Below are 21056 nucleotides of genomic sequence, written 5' to 3'. Positions count from 1 at the left end.
AAACCATACAAGCATTGCTAACAGCCAGCATTGCTAGCAGCCAGCATTGCTAGCAAGCCAGCAAGCCAGCAAGCCAGCAAGCCAGCCAATGCTATCAAAAGCAAGAGAGCTTTTGTAAGCGCAGATATACAAGAACAGTACGAGAGTCCTGGGGCCTCATTTATCAAGCGTTCTTAGGCACAGATCTGTGCGTAAAGCGTGCGTGCAATCATTCCTGAGCAAAGTGTGGGATTTATGAACATGTACTTGTGCGTGGAAATGTGCCTAAATCTACGCACTCCTCCGACCATGCGTGCGAGTGGAAGAAACATAAAATTGCGAATAATATTCACCGTGCAAGGTACAGTTTGCTTTGAATGACGATGGAGTATGGCAGTGTGCTATTTTACAGTGTTTTCGTTCATGTGTGTCTCCTTCTTTTACTTATTTTTAAACACTGTCCTCCTCCTGTCGAAAGCACCTCCACTTCTGCCGCGGAAATGTATCTCCGCACTTCCCGCCACCACTTGTGTCCGCGTGTGTTCATGTGTGTCCAAACAGGGTGGCGCCTTTGAATTAACATGGCATTTGAATATATTTTAATGCCATATATGGCTACTTGGAGGCGTTTCGGGATGCAAATTACCCCAAATGCGCGCGTGCACAGTGATTTGGAAGGTGTGGGATTTATCATGCAGAGGTGTGCGTAGGAGCAGCCAACGCACGTTTGATGAATCCCGATTTTTCTACTTGCGACCATTCTAAATTTAGCTCGTAAGACACAATTTAGAAGGCATTCTACGAACTGATGATAAATGAGGTCCCTGGTTTAAAAACTGGTGCAAATGAACCATGTTACAAGAGTGTGGCAGCTGCAGGCAGTAATTGAATCATGGCATGACAGCCCTTAGTACTCAGGTGAGCAGGCAGTGATTGGTTGAAATGGGATTGACTGATTGATTGAATGATTGAATGGAAGCAGGTCTTGGTCTTGGAGAAGTTGTGAACTGTTTCATGAAGATGTCCTGAATTGTTTCATGGATGCAGAGAATATAGCAGATCAAACCATACAGTATGCTCATTACCTGTTTTACCACATTTTACCTTTGCCTGGCCTGTTTTAACACAGCTTCATAATGACATTGTAGCCTGTCACAGGGGAAAATTCTGGATGTTTACATTCTAAAATAAAGCGCCCCTGCAAAACTTCCTAGGTAGCCCTGTTGCAGCCGATTGCCACAGCTTAGTTAACACTTAGTTGGCAACTCGTAAAGTTAGTTCATTCAACTTTGTAATATCAGTACTCAAAAACCTCAAGTTGAAAATTGAAACTTATAACTGAAAAACTCTGTGCAGAAAGTTGCCTTGAAAATTTGAGTTGAAGCCAACTTTTATTTCTTACTGTAGATTACTTGACCTTATCCATTCTAGGCATCCACTACACTTTGTATACAATTTCATTACTTGACTTTATCCATTCTAGGCATCCACTACAATTTGTATACCATATCAACTCAACATCTCATATAAGATCAACTTTTCATCAAAAACATACAAAAGTGAGTTGAAATAACTCAACTTGAGAAAGTAGAAGTTGGCATTGCCAATTTCACGGTTGGGGGGCTCAAAAATTCCAGTAAGTTGAACAATGTCAAGTTGTAGTTTTTACAGTGCATAATTTGGGGTTTGTGTCGTATAGAACAGCTGAAGTCTGCATACAAACCTTCGCATTCATGGTATTCATGCCTTGATGAAGTACAAAGATATGATGTCAGAAGCAAAGTGGAAAAAAAGGTGCTTAGGGAAGGGGAGTGGTTCCTTGAGCATTTTACAGCTTCACTTACACATGCTGGTAAACATAAGACTTTAGCTGTTGTTTTAGTGTGTAACCATGACATAAAACTGAATGGCAAACCCTACATTTGCCAACAGCCGTGTCTGCAATGTTCATTTGTTAGCTGTTTAAGCAATATATTCCACAGCTGTCAAATATTTATAGCTAGGATATGAAATATATTCATACATTCGTGTTAGCATTCCAGACATAGCTCCTGCACACACTTTTACTTTCACAATATGTGGTAGCCTACATAACTATCTATGTATATAATCATAATGAACACATAAGTTGTCAAACTTGTACAGGTTGGTCTAGAAGACATTGGCAAGAGTTGAAGAAAGTGAAGGTGAAGAAAGATCCCTTGTTGTTGTGTATTAAAAATAAAGCATTTTTTCAGGGACTCTGGGACTTTTAGGAGGATGTTACAATCGATATACCAGTCTGTATGCCATGCACTTTAATTAACCCTTTTGCGCAGAGCCTCTGTTATAACCTTATTGTCTCATGATGACTAAGTCTTAACCTGTTACTTAAGGCGCTTAGTAATGTCATAGCATTGTTGTTATGATGTAGTTTAATCTTTTCAGCAAAGAGTGAACGGGCCCGCTGGCAGGCCCATCTGCACAAAGAGGCTACAACGTAAAACATATAATTAGACGGACTGCGCCAGGATTTTTTTTATTGCTTATCTTGGTCCACCTGGTTGCACTGAATTGCCTTTAGAATGTCTCCTGCTGTGTTAAAATATGAAACATTCGTTTTAGCATTCCAAACAGAGATCCTGCCCACACTTTTACTTTCACAATATGTGGTCACATAAATTTGTTTTCACTTTCACAATATGTGGTCACATAAATAATCTAATTGACTTAAGCACACAGATTTTGTTTTCATTTTTATAGCACAAAGTATTGTCTGTGAAGTTACATAAAGCATTATTACATCATCAATTCAGTTGTGACTGAGAGCAGCCAACATTTACACACTGAAGAGCACTTGAAGATTCCAGGCTTCATTGTTACAAAATTGCCTTTGTCTGAACTGCGTTGATGATGATGTTGTGTGATATTGTATCTGTCGCATGATCAAAACCATGAATGCAACGCTTTCATTTGTCTTTCATCACTTTGCTGCAATGTGCATCCTAAGAATGAGGGGAATGAGTGGTGGGTTGTTTTTAAAGACTATAACGCATACAGTGGCTCACTATTGCAAGCTTGTTTTTGTAGTAATAAACGGTGAACTGGATATGCAGGTTTGCCTAGTCAAAAAGAAATCACTCCCTTATAACACTTTCAATCCAACTTTGTGATATTTGTGATGGGTGTCCAAAATTCCAGCATGAATCCACATGGCAATCAATGTCAGCAATCCTTTGGCCGTTCATTGTTACATTGATATTTATTATTAAATTGAGTGAAGTTGTAGAAGTAGTAGTAGTGTCTTCATTGTCCCCCATGGGGGGGAATTCTTCTAGTAAGTGGCGCATCTGACATGAGGACAAATCAATACATACAAATCCCTCCCCAACCCACCCCCCTTCAACATTTATCCTAATGTAACATGGCCAAGTTACAAGACTAGAAATTGAAGGTGCAACGACTACGCCATCCTGGGAAGTTATTTTGCTAGTTTAACACCCAGGAAATTACCATAACTAAAACCAGGCAACACAGGTTCCAATAGACATGAGGAAGACATGAATTCCAGACACCATGGCAGTTTTATTAAACATAGGCCTAAGAAACAAAACAATGGTTCAAGATATTTATTCTTTTTGGTTAGTTTTTCTTAAAATGCCGGCAAGGTTTACATTGGCTCGGTCAGGACTGAGTTAAGGAGGCATACAAACAAAGAGTGCACAAAAACACACAGCAATCAATGACTGAAAGTGTCCACAGCAAACCCTTTGAATTCCACAGCAAAAATGTGCAGTTGCACCACACTAATAGTGACTAGCCATCCTTTTAATGTAGGTCCATTTTCCTGCCACACAAAGCCCACAGACCACTTGAACTTAGTTAAAATAAAATACAGGATAACTTAACTACAAGACAAGACAAAAGAACCAAAAAAAGGAAACAAAATCGGTAAGACAAGACAGCAGCACAACCTACTCCAATGGTAGCACTGATGGAAAGGCCATGCTACCTGCAACACAAAAAGCTCACACATTATGTCCACAGACAAGCTTAGCATATGGCTGCATTCCCTTAGGAACATCTACATGTCTACACAGATGGATATTAAAGCCACATTTAACATGTGGATTGGATAAAGTTGGAATGACATACCTGAAGGTACGGCCATGGCTACGTCAAGGCCAAAGCTTAGCCTGTGGCACAGACATGTGTGGCTACAAATAAAAGCACAACATCAATACACAAAACACACATCAGAACACAAAAATTAACAAATGAACATATTAAGACAAAACGAAACCTACCCAAAGTGGCCTCACAGGCGTGTGCCCAACCTACAAGCACACCAGCAGCAAGACTATGCTGTCAGGCAAGGGGATTTTTAAAAGCTGCCACCAAAGGCCAAATTGGTTAATTGCACAAACTGCTCCGCCCACCTTGTTAGGAGAGTCAGCTGAGAGTAGCACAGCAAAATACAGCTGGCAGAGATTGTCTACTGCTACACAAAGGCACACCTAAGGAATAAAATTATAACTAAGAGTAATGTAAGATGATACATGAACTGCTTTTGGTAATAAATAAGATTTCAGTACGATTAAATATTACAGGTATATATAGTAGTGAGATTCTTTGTACAATTTTCATTCACAGTTCACAGAATCCCATTATCTTCAGTCCCTTCTGTTTGAAGTTGAATTCCGCCTCCAGAACAGAGCTTTCTCAAGTTTGGAGCGTCATTCAGGCATGCCATTGCAATTGTCTGGCTTGTCATCTTAGAAGTTGCTGGAGCTGCTGATGGTTATTGCCCCTACAGGTCAGTGAACATGAGAATTTGTGTTCAGATGTCACTAAGTCGTTTCAGGTGTTGTTGTTTTTTTCATGACTGTCTCTGAGGTTCTGTATGTCTTTCACTCTCTTTGGACTGTACCACTGTAAAAAAAAAATCTGATGATTTTACGGAAAATTGCGGTTGCTGAAATGGTACCGTTAATTAAATGACTTTTTTTTTTTTTTTTTTACATTTTACAGTAAAATTATGGCAGCAGTGGTTGCCAGAACAGTACCGTTAAATCAATTACGGTAAAACACGATATGATATTTTTACGGTGAATTAATGGTAATAGTGGTTACCAAAACTATACCGTTAAATTGCGGTTTAAGTTTCCCCAATATACAGCAAAAAATGTGTTGACATTTTTAGAACACTGTGCTTTTTGCAGTACTATACCATTATAAAAAGGAGACAATCCACACTTCAGGTCTTTTTTAGTGCAAAGAAGCTTTTCTTGACTTACAAGCTTTCGGTCCTTAGACCTTCATTAGGCAGAGTGCATACAAACAGTGCTTGTGGTTAATATACATCATTAGTGGCACCTGTGGTGCAGCACTCTGAGTCAGTGAAGCATTCTGGGAAATGTAGTGAAAGACAAACATGAAACAGAGAAAATAAGAACAAGTCCTGCTTTGCAGACATCAGGCATTAACCATCATAAATCAGAGCACAAACAGTTCAAAATTAAATTCATATTTCTTAATTATATAAACACACTCATGTCAAAATCCTCGTTTAGACCTGATGGTTGCAATGCATTTAAAGTATATATCCAAAAAAGTTCTCTTTGGCATAATTTCCTGTCGATGTCTCCTCCTCTGTGTAGGGTTACTTGCTCTATACCTTGAAATCTAAGGGAAGAAAGAAGGTGTAACAGATCATTCAAATGACAGGCACTGGATAATTTTCATCTTTTCTCCTGATGAAGCTCTTATGTTCACCTTCTTTGTTTCAGAGGACGGGTGGTTTTACTAATATAAATTTTGTCACATGGGCATGTTGAGTTGTATATTATTCCCCTGATTCCAAAGCTTTTACCGGTTCTAGGATGCTTTAATGTATTTGTTTTCACTGAACTATGACAATGAGCACAATTCCCACAACGATAATTCCCTTTCTTGATAGGAGTTAACAGTGTTTGTTTTGAATGTAGCAGAGTGGAGTTTCCTAAGATTTCAGACCTTTGCTTGATTAGGTTATAAAAGGTGACTACGCCAGTCTCGTTAACGGGTAGGGGTGAGACAACCCAGGTGTTAATACACAATACCCCCCCCCCAACAGGTTCTGGATGAGGAACGAGGACACAGCTGTTAATACATATGATTCTCTTTATTTTCTCAGTGCACATCAAGTCTTTCTCTAAAAAGGGTGCAGGTAGGCAGGTAGGAGGACAAGTACAGTTCACTAGATATTCACACACAAGCTTCCACAAGGTAGTAGGCGATGGTTATGTGTAAACCAGAAGGCTGAGGCCTGATGCCACCGAGAAGGCCTAGCCTAATATATATATTTAAATGAACAATCACAACACTGTGGACTACAAAAACAACCACACAGCAAATTAAAAACAAAGGAAAATATAGAGGCCTAAATAAAACGCCAAACTGAGAAATAAATCCAAAGTAAATAACTCAAAAACTTAAGAGAAAGAAAATCACAGCACACAAGATATTTCACAGTGAAGCGATATTCAGGAATCAAACCACTCCGATGAGAGATTATGCACTAATTCAGGTGGGTCAACCCCGCCACAATAAGTCTACACAATGAAACCGAGCCAACCAACTGGTCTCCGGTGATTCACTCCTGGCCCCAGGAGTGGATGACCGGAGCCAGTCGTGCCAGACAGCACAAAGTGAGAAAACGTACACACCTGCGTAGGCCTAAAACAAGCCACTCACTACCTCCTGCTTACTAAACGAGCTCGTAGTAAAACAAAACAAACCAGGGAAAAGACGGCGGTGTCCCCCCGCCCCCAACAGTAACATGCGTCTCTAACCCTAGAAGTCATAAGGGCAGAATTAGTATCAGGGACACATCATACTCCTCACACAATTATCACATCACACATCATCACATCAAGGCCATCTCCAGTGATGTCTTACCTCAGTGGGTACGGCAGAGCGGGCTAGGAGTTGAAAGGTCCTTCATCTCCACTGGACCCCACAAGCAGAGCTAAGACCAAACAGCATCCCATTAGTAATCGTTAACCAAGCTACTAGTATGCACTTTCATCACAAACTATAACCAGTGAAGAGCCTACCTTGCCCAGTGGCTTTAAGTTGACACACACAACCAAATCTCCAACCCCACTGCCACGATAACCAGCAGCGCACAAACGGCAAGCAATTGCCAGGTAGCTCAAACGAGCTCAGGTGCCAAACCTAGCGTCTAATTGTCTAGCTACCTGGCTTCTTCTTCTTCTTCTTCTTCTTCTTATTTGACTGGCGGTTGACAATGACTTCAGTGTATTACCGCCACCGCCAGACTGGAGTGTGGAACAGCAGTTGCCTTTTCTAAGCAAAACAAACAAATTAAATGCGTCTAATTAGACCTGTATCTTTCAAAAAAGTAAACAAAAAGGATAAAATATTTCCATTGCTTCTTTGTAATATATTTTTTAAGCTGAGTGTTGTGTTGTTCGCCTCTAGTTGCTCAATCAACGTCTGTCTCTCTTGCTGGTATTTCCTGCAGTGTAACAGGGCATGCTCTACGGTTTCTGGGCTTCCCATACAGAATTCCAAGTTACCATCAGCATGTTCATTCTATCCAGACTGTTCAGCCTGCTGTGCCCCATCCTCAGCCTGGCCAACACCACTTCCCTTCGTCCTGTACCCCCATCTCCAAAAAAATCACTGACTTCAGGCTGAATATTGAATAGATGTCTCCCAGTGTGCCCACTCTCCCAAAGCTGCTGCCATTTCCCATTAACTCTCGCTTTAATTATGCTTTTGACTTCTGCCTTACTATACTTTATGTCAACGTCTATTTGCTCTTTGCATGCAGCCTTTTTGGCATATTTGTCTGCCAGTTCGTTCCCTTCCACCCCTATATGTGCAGGAAACCCATACAAAGGACAGTTTAAAACCTGCCTTAAGCAATGCACTTGCCAGCTGGAGGATTTCAATTAGAATATCATTTCTGGAAGACGAATGTGAGCACTGAATGCTCTCCAAGGCTGAACTTGAGTCCGATGCAGTTTTGGCGATTTGCCTGTCTCTCATGCCATTACCCTCTAACCAGAGCAGGGCAAACCATATGGCTATCAGTTCTGCTGTATATACAGCTAGGTCATCTGACAATCTCTTATATATGACTAACCCCAGTTCAGGGACCACATGCGCCACTCCCACCTTTTTGTCTTTGCCCTTTGAGGCATCAGTGTACAACATCATACTCTGCTTGTAGTTCTCTGCTGTATACTCGCTTACTCTCCATTTGTCCACCTCATTCTCTTGCCTTTCCTCAAGCAGTGCAAAGTCCACTCTTAACTCTTCTAAGGTCCAGGGGGGAACTGTTGGGTAAGACACTGTGGGGGCAATATCCAGGCCACTTAACTCAATACTCTCAACTTTGTCCTTGACAGTCCACCCAAAGCTCCTCCCTCCCGCATGAAGTCGCTCTTGGCATGGAGTGAGGGCTGTCTGCGCAATGTGACTTTCATCCTGCCCCCTGAGATTGACCCAGTATACCAGGGCAAGCTGCTCCCTTCGTAAATGCAGGGGCATCTCCCCCACCTCTACCTGCATAGCATTTACTGGTGAGGTTTTCACTGCTCCACTGCATATTCTCAATGATTGATTACGCAACACTTCCAGCTTGTGCAGCATAGACTGGGAAGCTGACCCATAGGCTATGCATCCGTAGTCAAATACTGACCTCCTCAGACCAGTATAAATTGTTCTCAGTGCTCTCCTTGAAGCTCCTCATTCAACTCTGAAGAGACATCTCATGACATTCAGAATCTTTTTTCACTTGTCCACCATTTTCTGGATATGGCTGGCCCAGGTCAACTTCTTGTCAAACCAGACCCCCAAGTACTTGAACACATTCACTCTTTCCAGTTCACTCCCTGCCAGGAGGATTTTCAGTTCAGGCTTAACACTTCCCCTTGTAAAAACCATCACCTTTGTCTTCTCTACTGAGATCCTAAATCCCCATTGAATTGCCCATTGGTGTACTTCATTTACCGCTTCTTCTTCTTCTTCTTCTGTGAGGGTTTAATGGGCGAGTAGCGCTCAGTTCAGGCGCATGTCCGCCCTCTACTGTCCTAAAAGAGCCAGAGTCTACTTTCCCTAAATCTAAAGTACGAAAAAAAAAGTGTGTGCGTGTGTGTGTGTGCTTGTGTGTGCGTGTGCGTGTGTGTGTGTGTGTGTGTGTGTGTGCGTGCGTGCGTTGTGTCTGCGTGTGTGTGAGTGTAGGCCTACTAGTGTTTCAAATCCTGTCAAATAAACCTGTTTCTTTTAAAAAGGTGAAAAAAATACTCTGTCTAACACTAGTGACATAATTAACCAGACTGATGCCTTTACCCTGATTCCTAAGCTCTTGAAGAATTGGCTTCCTCTGAGAAATATATTTATCACAATGAAGTAATGCATGTTCCACTGACTCTTCTTTCCTGCAGCATTCACAAAGACCTGATGGGTGTTTCCCTATGATGTGAAGTGACTTATTTAATTGAGTGTGTCCTATCCTGATTCTAGTGATAACTCTTTCCTCCTTTGTACTTCTGATCGCTACTCTTCCCTTTAAACCCACAGTTTTCTGAAAAACAAATAGATGCCTCCCCTTCACAGTCCTTTCCCAGTCACCCTGCCATTCCTTGATAAAATAATCTTTTATCAGTGATTTGCTTTCCGCTCTACTGAGAGTTACTTCCATATCTGGAACGTCTGCCACCACCGCCTGCTTAGCCAGTTGGTCAGCTTCCTCATTTCCCTCAACACCCCTGTGAGCAGGAACCCACATAAAAGAGACTCGCATATTTTGTTGAGACCTATAAAGGCTCTCATAGACTTCAATAATTATATCTTGTCTACTAGTAGACCTGAAAGATTGGATTGCTTGTAGGGCAGAGCATGAATCAGAGCATATAATTACTTCTTTAATGTTGGCACTCTCCAGCCACTGAAGAGCATCTAAAATTGCCAACAACTCTACTGTAAATACGGATAAATTATCTGGAGTCCTCTTTTTGACAGCGATATGCAGAGACGGGATGACAAACGCGAATCCAGTGCACCCCAATTCGGGGTCCTTTGAACCATCTGTAAACACTGGTACAAAGCCGCCATACATGAATCTTAGCTTATCCTCCACAATCTGCGTTACATCAGTGGGTGGCTTGCGTGACCTCATCTTATCCAGGATACTGAAGTCCACATTAACTGGAGGAAACAGCCATGGGGGAGTTACAGGCAACGCCACAATGGGGGAAAACCGCATCTGAGCGAAAAGCATCACATCTGCAAGCCTATTACCTTTCCAACCAAAGCACTCCCGTTTACCCCGCTCACTCTCCCAACACATCTGCAAAGTATGAACTGCAGGATTAAGATTCTCTAAGTGCCCTTTGAGATTAACCCAATAGTGCATGATCAATTGTTTCCTTCGCAGGGCTAGTGGCATCTCTCCCACTTCTACCTGAAGGGCTGCAACAGGGGAAGTCCTAAATGCACCGCAGCACAGCCTTAGCGCCTGCGCCTGAATCACCTCCAACTTTTTAAGAGACGTCACTGCCGCAGAGTCATAAACCACACACCCATAATCCAGCACGGATCTAATCAAGGCTATATAAATCTTCTTCAAGGCTGATTTACTAGCCCCCCAATCCATCCCCCGAAGACAACGCATCACATTTAAGACACCCTTACATTTTTTGACCACATATGAGATATGAGAGTTCCATGTCAATTTAGAGTCCATCCACACACCTAAGAATTTAAAGTCCTTGACTTGTTCAATTTCCTGTTCATACATTTTCAGTGTCACTTTCATATTCCTCTTCCTTGTAAACAACAACATCTTAGTTTTCTCTATAGAGAATTTAAAGCCCCAAGCGTATGACCATTTCTCCACAGAATTGATTGCCCCCTGCACTTTTAACACTATATGGCCAATATTTTTCCCCCGCTTCCATACTGCAGCATCATCTGCGAAAAGTGAGAGACCAATGCCATCCTCAACCTTCTTGAAAACATCGTCAATCATAATGGAGAAGAGCAGGGGACTTATCACACTCCCTTGGGGAGTCCCATTTTCCACTGGGTAATAACCCGACAAGGCCGCTCCTATCCTAACCTGGATAAATCTGTGAAATAAGAAATCCTTAATCCAATTAAAAACACGCCCTGATATACCAAGGACACTTAACTTGATCATCAAGCCCTCTTTCCAAACCATATCGTACGCCTTCTCTACGTCAAGGAATACAGCCAAAACAGACTCTTTGTTAGCTTGAGCTTTCCGAACATCCGTCTCCAAACACACAACAGGGTCCATAGTTCCCCTCCCCTTTCTAAAACCACTTTGATGGATTGACATGCTACCTTTACTTTCTATATGATACATCAGTCTTTCAGCAATCATTCTCTCCATTACCTTCCCCATATGTGACGTAAGGGCGATGGGCCTATAATTGCTCGGGTTGGACGGGTCCTTACCTGGTTTTCTTATAGGGACAATAACTGCCTCTTTCCAGCTTTTTGGTAAAATCCCCAGCTCCCACACCTTATTATAAAATCCAACAAGTTTAGTCATTGCCATTGGCCCCAGTTGTTTAAGCATAGCATAACACACATTATCTTTGCCAGGAGCTGAGTTACCAGACCTCCCAATAGCCTTCTCCACCTCCACACGGGTAAATAGGGCATCCATCGCTCCTCCACTTCCTTCCCTCCTCCTAAGTACATCTGGGTAAGCTGCTTTTGTTACCTCCCGTCCACGCCTGCCTAAGACTGTCAAGTTATCAGAGCTGTGTATTTTAACCAGGGCCTTAGCTATCATTTCAGCCTTTTCCTCATCAGCTACTGCCACCTCATCTCTAGATTTAAGAACAGGGTATTGCCTCTCTCTACGAATCCCCCTCATACTTTTGATTGCACCCCAAACCTCCCCTACAGCTGTAGTTCTCCCCATCCCATCACAAAACTTGCTCCAACTTACCCTCTTTGCCTGTCTTACAACCCTTCGTGCAGTAGCCCTAGCCTTCTTATATGCCACTAAATTTCCAAAAGTCAAGGTGTCTCTTAACACATCCAGCGCTATATTCCTCTCTTTGATTGCTACACTGCATTCATCAGTCCACCATGGAACAGACTTCCTATTCCTTCCACCACCACCACCACCACCTCTACTCTTTGGAATACAGCCTTCTGCAGCCTCAATCAAAACTTTCCTAATTTCATTATGCCTCAATATCGTCATCAATCACAATCTTATCCAATTCTATTTCAGCAGTATATTTAAAGAGGTTCCAGTTAGCCTTATCAAATATCCATCTGTTACCAACCGCCCCCTGGGTTACAACCCCCCTAAACAAAAAAAGTACTTACTATGGGAAAATGGTCACTACCTACCGTTGAGTCTTCCCTCACCTCCCATTCACATAAACTTGCAATGTTGCTACTTACCAACGTTAAATCCAGAGCAGAAGTATTTCCAGTGCGCACATCTATTCTAGTTCCTCTTCCATCATTAAGACAGACAAGGCCTTTCTCCTCCATCAGCTGTTCCAACACATTACCATTTGGCTCGTCTCTAGTGCACCCCCATAAAGTGCTATGTGCATTAAAATCACCACAAAAAACCACCCTACTATCCCCAATACCCTCCAGAGACAAAAGTTTATCCAAATCCAGAGTATTACAAGGATTGTAGTAATTAATGACACTCAATTTACCCTCTTCAGTCCAAACCTCCACAGACACATACTCTTGATCCTTTCCTATACCCACCTCTTTGAATGAAACACCTTCCTTTATAAATGAAGCACAACCACCACCACCCCCTCCCACCCTGTCACACCTAACAGCCACATATCCCCTAATTCTAAAATCCAAATGCGGTCTCAACCAAGTCTCCTGAACACACACAACATCTGGCTTACACGGAAGATCATCAATAAATTTCTTGAACTCCTGCCCATTGGCAAGCAGGCTCCTGGCATTCCATTGAAGGATGTTAAACATTAATCTATCCACCTGGCTTCTCTGACCTAGCCTGATAGTACAACTCCTTACTCACATCTTCCCATGTCAAATCTGTCAACCCCAGATTACACATCGCAGCTTTCACAATCAATTGAGTCCTTTCTGACTTAGATCTAACTTCCATAGTAGAATTAATTACCGCCACCACAAACGTAACCAACTTCTTTACATCGACAGAGACCACTTGACTTAACTTACCTGAATCTGACCTAGGTCTCTGGCTACGCTCAGTCACGACCTCACCACCCCTAACTGGCTTAACCATTCTAGCTGCCGCCGCGTATGTAATCTTGTGCTGCGCCCTTACCTGTTGAATCTCCCTCTGCCTCTTCAATTCCTCGCAACCCCGAAATGCCACACTATGCTCCCCACCACAATTGCAACACACAGGTTTAGCACATCCACAATCGGCATACTCATGGTCCTCACCGCACTTAGCGCACCGGCGCTTTCCATTGCACATCTTAGCTATGTGCCCAAATCTTTGGCACTTAAAACACCTCACTGGATTGGGCACATATTCGCGTACTGTATAGCTCACCAGACCTAAAAACACCCTCACTGGAAGTATATCCTCCTCGAACTCCAACAGGACACCCTCACAATCTCGCCTCTCACCTCCACGAAATGCTTGCATGCGCTTCACCCCTCTCAGCTTCCCCCCCTGTAAGTTGGCCTCCACCTCCAACATAGACATCTCCAATGGAACTCCCCATATCACCCCTTTAAGAGATCGACCACGCACTCCCACATAACTTGCACTAATGACCTTCCGTTGTTCTATAGATTTTAAGCCAAATGCACGCTCACCTTGCCCCCTGTCTCTGCATATCACCAACAGGTTTCCATCATTCAGAACCACACCCCGAATAATATCCCCCACATCTTTCTTTAAAGCATTTGTCAGAGTGACTGGGTTCATGGATTTAAGTCCTCCCTCCTCCCCAAACCTCAAAATGACTTTAATCTCCACAGTTGCTCCTTCTCTATCTTGTGTAGGTCCTACCTGTCCTTCGCTGGCCCTCGTCTCCACTGTTCCACTGCCATGTCCCTGCGTTGGCTGGCTAACTGCCTGCTGAAGATCCACATCATCCATTTCACAGCTACTCAGTTCTCCCTCACAAGACTCTGGCTCTTTTTCCGGACCAAGCGGAGTTTTCTTCCTCTTTTTTGTTTTCCCCATTTGTGAAGAAATCGATGCAAAGGGAAAGGAAATATCCACAACAAACTATCCCAAAGGATTCAAGTTTCGCGCGACAACCGGCGTCTGACGTCAAACCGGATGCGTGTCTCGACAAGCTGTGTTGGACACCCATTTACCGCTTCTTGCATTTTCCTCATAATGTACTCCATGTTCCTCCCCTTCTTCCACATGGCGCCATCATCAGCAAACAATGCCACCCCATCAGGTCCCTGCACATTTTTAAACATCTGGTCAATCATGACATCGAACAGTAGGGGGCTAATTATGCTCCCCTGAGGAGTGTCATTGTCTGCTGTATAGCTGGAGCTTATCTCACCATTGACTCTGACTCTTAGTTGCCTTTCATTCAAGAAAGCTTCTACCCATTGGAGCATCCTGCCCCTCAACCCCAGCTGTTGTAATTTCATGATCAACCCTCTTGTCCAAAGCATATCATACGCTTTCTCAATGTCAAAGAACACTGCAACCACTGCCTCTTTGTTAACTTGAGCTTTTCTCACCACATCCTCCAGGCATACAACTGGGTCCATAGTGCCTCTACCCCTCCTAAACCCACACTGGTAACTTTGGAGTAGTCCCTCTGTCTCCACCCAGTAAGTCATCCTGTCATTCACCATCTTTTCCATGGTTTTTCCCACCTGGGAGGTTAAGGCTATAGGCCTGTAGCTACTCGGGTTATGGGGGTCCTTCCCAGGCTTCCTGATGGGAACTATTAGCGATTCTTTCCACCCCCTAGGGATTACTCCCTCTATCCAAATTCTGTTAAAAAGAAGCAAGAGCTTTTCCTACCCTTTGTCGCCCAGCTTATTTAACATATCATAGCATATTGTGTCCACCCCTGGCACAGACTTCTTCACTTTCCTTAGCACCTAGTTCTGTTAAAGTGAACAAGGCATCCATCCTTCCTGCTGTTTGGTCCTCCCTGTTAATTACACAAGCATATCGTAAGGTTGTCTCTTCTCTGCCCTCCCTCTCTTCCTGCCTCAGGTTATCCGAGCTGTGCACTTTAGCTAAGGTTCTAGCTATGACTTCTGCCTTGTCTTGACTTGTTACTGCCACTTCTTCTCCATCTTTGATCAAGGGATAATCATAGCTCCTTTGTATACCTTTCATTTTCTTAATGGAATTCCACACTCTCTCTATGGGGGTAGTACGACCCACAGAGTCACAAAAATCCTCCAGTACATCCTTTTTGCATTTTTCACTGCTCTTCTCACTAGGGCTTGCGCTTTTTTGTACTCGATCAGGTATTGGAAGTTATGAGACCTCTTTAACTTCCTAAACAATCTGTTCCTCTCCTTCACTGCCTCCTGGCATTTTTTTGTCCACCATGGCACTATCCTGTTTAGAGTCCTTGGTTCAGACTTGGGGATGGCTCCAACTGCTGCAGACACTATACAAGAGTTAATTTCTCCACACAATTCTTCCACACTCCCATTCTCATCCACCCATGATAGCAACTCGTCACTCAGCTCTGTGTATTTGTCCCAATCTGCTTTTTCTAGCAACCATCTGCCCCCTACTGTAGCCCCTCCATTTTGCGCCTCCACCCCAACCTGAATCCTAATGGGGAAGTGGTCACTTCCAATAGTGCTTTCATTTAAAACACCCCACTCACACTTTTCAGCTATGCTCCTTGATACTATGGTTAAGTCTATTGATGATTCTGTCCCTCTACAGATGTCCACCCTTGTGGATGAACCATCATTTAGGCAGACTAGTCCTTCTTCCTCCATGAACTCTTCCAGTATATTCCCATTCACATCATTTTTTTCACCCCACAAGGTACTATGCGCATTAAAATCCCCACACCAGATTGCTTTTCCTGCTACTTCTGTACAAATTCCTTCAAGAGACTCTAGTTCCATTCGCCTGCAAGGGTTATAGAAATTTATAATAGACACTTTCCCTTCTTTGGTCCAGACATCTATAATCACACATTCCAAGTCTTCCTCTTTCTTTACCTCTGTGAACTGTAACAAACCCCTTTATCTAGCTTTGGGATCAGCCATGACTCTTGTATGCATATGATACTAGACCTTACCTCTAAGTCCTCAATATATTTCTTAAATTCTTGGCCCCTTAGCGATCAAACTTCTTGCATTCCATTGGAGGATATGCAAGACCATCAAAATTGTACTAATTCGTCTAAGCATGATGATTGTGATGCATTCACTTCACTGCCAGCCGGCTCCTTAAGCCCTTCACCAACAGCTTCCCATTCAAGGCCATCAATATTCAAAAACCTTTTAGCCGATTTGACAATAATCTTGATCCTGTCGGTCCTGCTTCTATACTGAGCAGTACCATTAATAACATCGGTCATGAATAGCACAAAGTCCAACTTCTTAACAATAAGGGAATCATCTTCATTTTTTTTGCATGACGTGCACTCTGTCTCCTTCCTAGTGGGAACACTCATAGGTGTTAGTATTGGTCTGGGAACTCGCTTCAATGCTTCGGCATATGACGTTCCTTGCTCTACCTTGACTCTCTGCACTTCTCTCATCCGTTTAAACACCTCACATCCTTCATATGCTGCACTATGGTTGCCACCACAATTACAGCATTTTTGAGTGACCCCCTCTGCACATTCTCCATAGCTGTGTTCACCACCGCACTTTCTGCATCTCGTCTTTCATTTACATACAGTACGGCCGCTACGTGCCCATACCGTTGACACTTAAAGCATCTTAAGGGAGGAGGGATGTACACCCTAACATCATAGCACATGAAACCAATGTAAACCTTTGGCAGGAGCCTAAATTCGTCAAACGTTAGCAACACTGACAAACTGTCGCTTAATACACCATCCCTCTTCATCTTCAGACGCTTTGCCTCCTTTACTTTCACATCTCTAATACTTGCCATCAGATCCTCCACAGTATCACCAACTGGTATTCCAGTTATCACTCCTCTAATCAGGTCCTTATCTCGGCCAGCCACACATTTCACATTCTGCCCTCCAAACGTAGTCAAGTTCAATGCTTTCAAATGTTGTTGTTCATCCACACACTCTACCAGAAGTGCACCAGCCCTAGTTTTACTCGCACGTACAACATCACCCAACTCTTGATGCACCTGTCGCGTCAGATGAATAGGACTCCAACCCGCAAACGACTCTGCCTCATTTACAAAACTGATAAATACCTTGTACGCTTCCTTCCTCACCGATGAATCCATATACTCCATATGTATCCTATGATACGAATTACCTTTAGGTTTTTTACGCTTGGGTCCCCCGTCCTCACCATCCCCGCGCTCAGATTCATCCATCCTACACTTCCTACTCCGTCACTTCCTACCGGCAACTCCTGACCATTCACAGTCCAGCGGCTACTGCGTGCGGCTCACCGTGTCAACCAACCAGTCCCTAATCGTCCCTTTCCTGGAAAGGGGACCCAAAACCCTAGCTACCTGGGTCAAAACAGAAGTGCAATTTATGCTGCTGTGAGGGATGCCTCACTGCCCACTTTGGTCCTAGCACCCTGCCCTGCCAACCCACAGGTAAGACATGTAAAAACAGAAACAGGGAGAAGGCCAATCTCCCAATGTTATGTGCATATTCCTATGATTACACATCCCACATGTTACAGAGGGGGCAAGATGTTAGCTCTGATTAATTTATTGCGGAGGTTTGGTCCTCTTTTGTGAACAAAGAGAGGAGTGGAGTGGATCTGTAGTTAGAATATGCCAGTGTTTCTCAACAGTTTTTTTTTTTGATAATGTGGGCCTGGGGAGTGTAGATGGTAATACAAGAAACTGAAAAATAGCTTTTTTTAAAACACTTTTTTCAGAAGGTCAACTCTGGACTTTGAAAGAGCTTTCTGATATGCTGTATCCACGCATTGAGATGTATAGTCCCATTCTAGGAACCGCTGCTTCATTTCTACTGCTTTCTCAATGAAGTCGTTGTCAGAGTGGCAGAGTCTTCTTCTTAAAGTCACCTTTAAAATAGGCTTTTAGGTAGTCCATTCTTTAAGGTTTACAAAGGACTGAACTGTCATGAATGTGTCATTTTGACATTTTGAAACTAGGAATATGTTGACAAAGGCTGTAGAATCGCAATCTAATTCTGACCTGCCTTGGCGGAGGTGTGGTCTCTGAGCACTTTTCTAGTTCTGTAATCTATTTATTGTGGGGTACTGCCTTGCACTTCTCGGCCACCGTTTATTGATTTTCAATTAGCCAAGTATGGCACGGAACAGTTCGAAAAACAGCCCTTGTATGTTCAGCTGGTTGAACCGAGCTGAGCAGGTGTCACTGCCCTCTACCCAGCATGCCACACACTGGTGAATAAAAAAGTTATGGCAGGCACCAGACCAATTACCTTACAATTTTCTTTAGTTTGACACCTCATTACTCTGATAGTCAAATTGAGGCTAAAAATCAACATTGTAGTATCCAAACATGATGTTGCTCCAACTCTTAATTAGCCTCGTGAGCCATCCTACATACTTCCGTCAAAAGATTAAGGTCGTTCATGATGGAGATTTTTTTTTGCCAGGCAGCAAGTTTGCTAGGCAGCGAGGATGCCCACTGTGTCCCACATGAAGCATCCTGGTTAGAATAGGCTCATACGACTTTGATTTTGTCAATCGATGGAGACAAAACATGTGAGTGAGAATTTGTTGTAACGATGTGGGTGGTATTAAATACAGTGCATTTCAAGTCGGCCACAAATATGAACGAGACGATGAGCTTGCACCAGTTTACTCTACAAACACATCACGGGTGAGGTGTGGGGGGGGCAGGTGGAGAGGAGGAGCTGAAGTAGGGACCTGCGCAAACTTGTGTAGGAGTGTGAGACAAGACTCATATACACACGTGAGTGAGTTGTTGACCAACCAATTCATGGGAGCGTGACCTCGGAAGCGGTCTGCAGACGAGTGTTGACAGGGATAAGCAACTGCAGGGATTGCAAGATCTGACTGCAGTCGCATTCATCCCGTGATAGTTTGACACCATGTGACATGTCACCTCGTCATCGCAGCATGACTGAAATTGTATAAATTGGTATAAGAAATCTAACCATCATGCAACATTTGCTGCCAGAATGCATTGCTGTCTAAATGCGCATGTAGCCGTTACAGAATCTCGAATGACCTTAATTTCTGTCCACGACGCAGCATATGGGAGTGACCTCTGCGCCGCAGTCATGTCACATGGTGTTAAGTCATCGCGGGAACAACATTTTTTCTAAGCAATCGCAGTCACATCAGAGCAACTGCTCGGGCACTGGACCTCCTCTATGCCGTCGGTAATCTACCTTGTTTGCCATTCATCTAGCTGATGTGAATTGCGGGTGTAGTCCACATGGCTCTGACGCAGTTCACTCGCTGGTTTAAGCAGGAAGCATTGTTTTTTATGTCTTGAGAAGTCACCTTAGGTAAAACTGTCCATCTTGTTTGCCAAGCATTCAACCCCACCTTTATTAGGCCAAGCCTATCGGCTCCATTACTAGTCTGGCCCCTGTTTTCTGTGGAGCGATGTTGAGCGGAAGGATGTGGCCAGCCGACCCTCCCCAGAAAACAGCCAATAAGCGAAGAGACAGCTGTTGGGGGCGAAAGGGGCAGACGCTTGTGACAACACCGTAAAAGCCTGCGCTATGTTGTTGTTGAGTATCTGTCTGCGTGTGGTGAGAGCTATTCAATTATTTCAAAACAGAACTGAGTGCAAACTTCCTACTTGCTGCAATCGCGTCAGATCAAACAACCCCTATCAAAACACAGATTAGACTCTCATCTGTCATCAGAAAAAAAGTTTGTCTATACCCCTTTCCATTCTTTCATAATCAGCTGTTGAACACAAGTGGAACTCGCCAAAATGCTGTCTTCTCGCCTAAAAACTGAGAAAACGTAATTTGAAGTAGAATGTTACCATTGCCGTTGGTGTGCAGGTGCAGAGTGGACTCTGAAATTACTTTTTAACATCGTCCCTCTTCTAGCTTTATGCTTTTCCTTATTGGTGTGTTCCATTGTGCGTGTGTGACTGTAGAGGGGGGCCGGGCAACCCAGTAGTCACTGCCGGAGCAGTGATGGCAGCAGCAGGCAGTGTCTTACTGTTTGCAGATGGATGATTACTGTCATTATGTTTCTGATGCTCTGTGATAGTGTCTGATACTGTTCATTTTCCTCTGATCACATACCCAAAATAATTACACGAGCCGATTGGATAATGATGCTAGCTGGTCTGTCGCTAACTGCCTGCTTTCAAATTGCAGATGAATCTATCTTATCAGTAGGCCTACTACTCTGACTACTCTGATCAAAGAATCGTCTTGCCCCCTGTCTTTTTTTGATACATTAAGCTGATCATACTGTATATATCTATAAAAAGTAACTGTAGAATGATTTCTAAAAAAAAGTTGGCTTACCAAGGCTCTTTAATTGCTTAGTTGTTGTTAGCAATTTTCAGCTAGCTAGCGATAGCAATCAGGCAATTCCAAACTAAGCTGATTGAACCTCACCAGTCACTACTACCACATTTTCTTGTTAGATTATCTTCTGTGTGCATCATCCTCATACTGTCACTATCACATATCCAAAATTAAATGGTTTCCACATAATCTCTGATAGAATATATTGGTGTCAAGGTAGCAGCTATACTAACCATGCAAGAGCTTGTTCATGAGATGAGGGGTGGGGTTTTTTGTCAGGCTCAGCAAAATTTGCCGTCTGCTCAGTTGGTTGACCAAATGCCTCCATGGATTCGCAATAATGTGCTCAGAAATCAATAATATATTGTGGAGTTAGCACGCACATGACGACAAGTGCAGTCACAATGGTGCGTGATGAGTTTTTTTCTCTTTGTGTTCTTTTACTGAGATATTTTAATCCAGTCCGAATCG

General features: G+C 43.2%; 1 long non-coding RNA gene across 1 annotated transcript; it reads right to left on the bottom strand.

The window, feature by feature from the left end:
* Positions 1–3420: 3420 nt before the first annotated feature.
* On the bottom strand, positions 3421–4445 carry LOC134442445 (uncharacterized). The gene is made up of 3 exons (XR_010033379.1): positions 4266–4445; positions 4114–4175; positions 3421–3970 (listed from the first exon to the last, which is right to left on the bottom strand). It is a non-coding gene; the product is annotated as an uncharacterized LOC134442445 (long non-coding RNA).
* Positions 4446–21056: the final 16611 nt, after the last annotated feature.

The sequence above is a fragment of the Engraulis encrasicolus genome, unplaced genomic scaffold (assembly GCF_034702125.1).
Source record: "Engraulis encrasicolus isolate BLACKSEA-1 unplaced genomic scaffold, IST_EnEncr_1.0 scaffold_162_np1212, whole genome shotgun sequence".
Lineage (NCBI taxonomy): Eukaryota > Metazoa > Chordata > Actinopteri > Clupeiformes > Engraulidae > Engraulis > Engraulis encrasicolus.
Note: the sequence above shows the minus strand (reverse complement) of the source record. Positions and strands in the feature narration are given on the sequence as shown.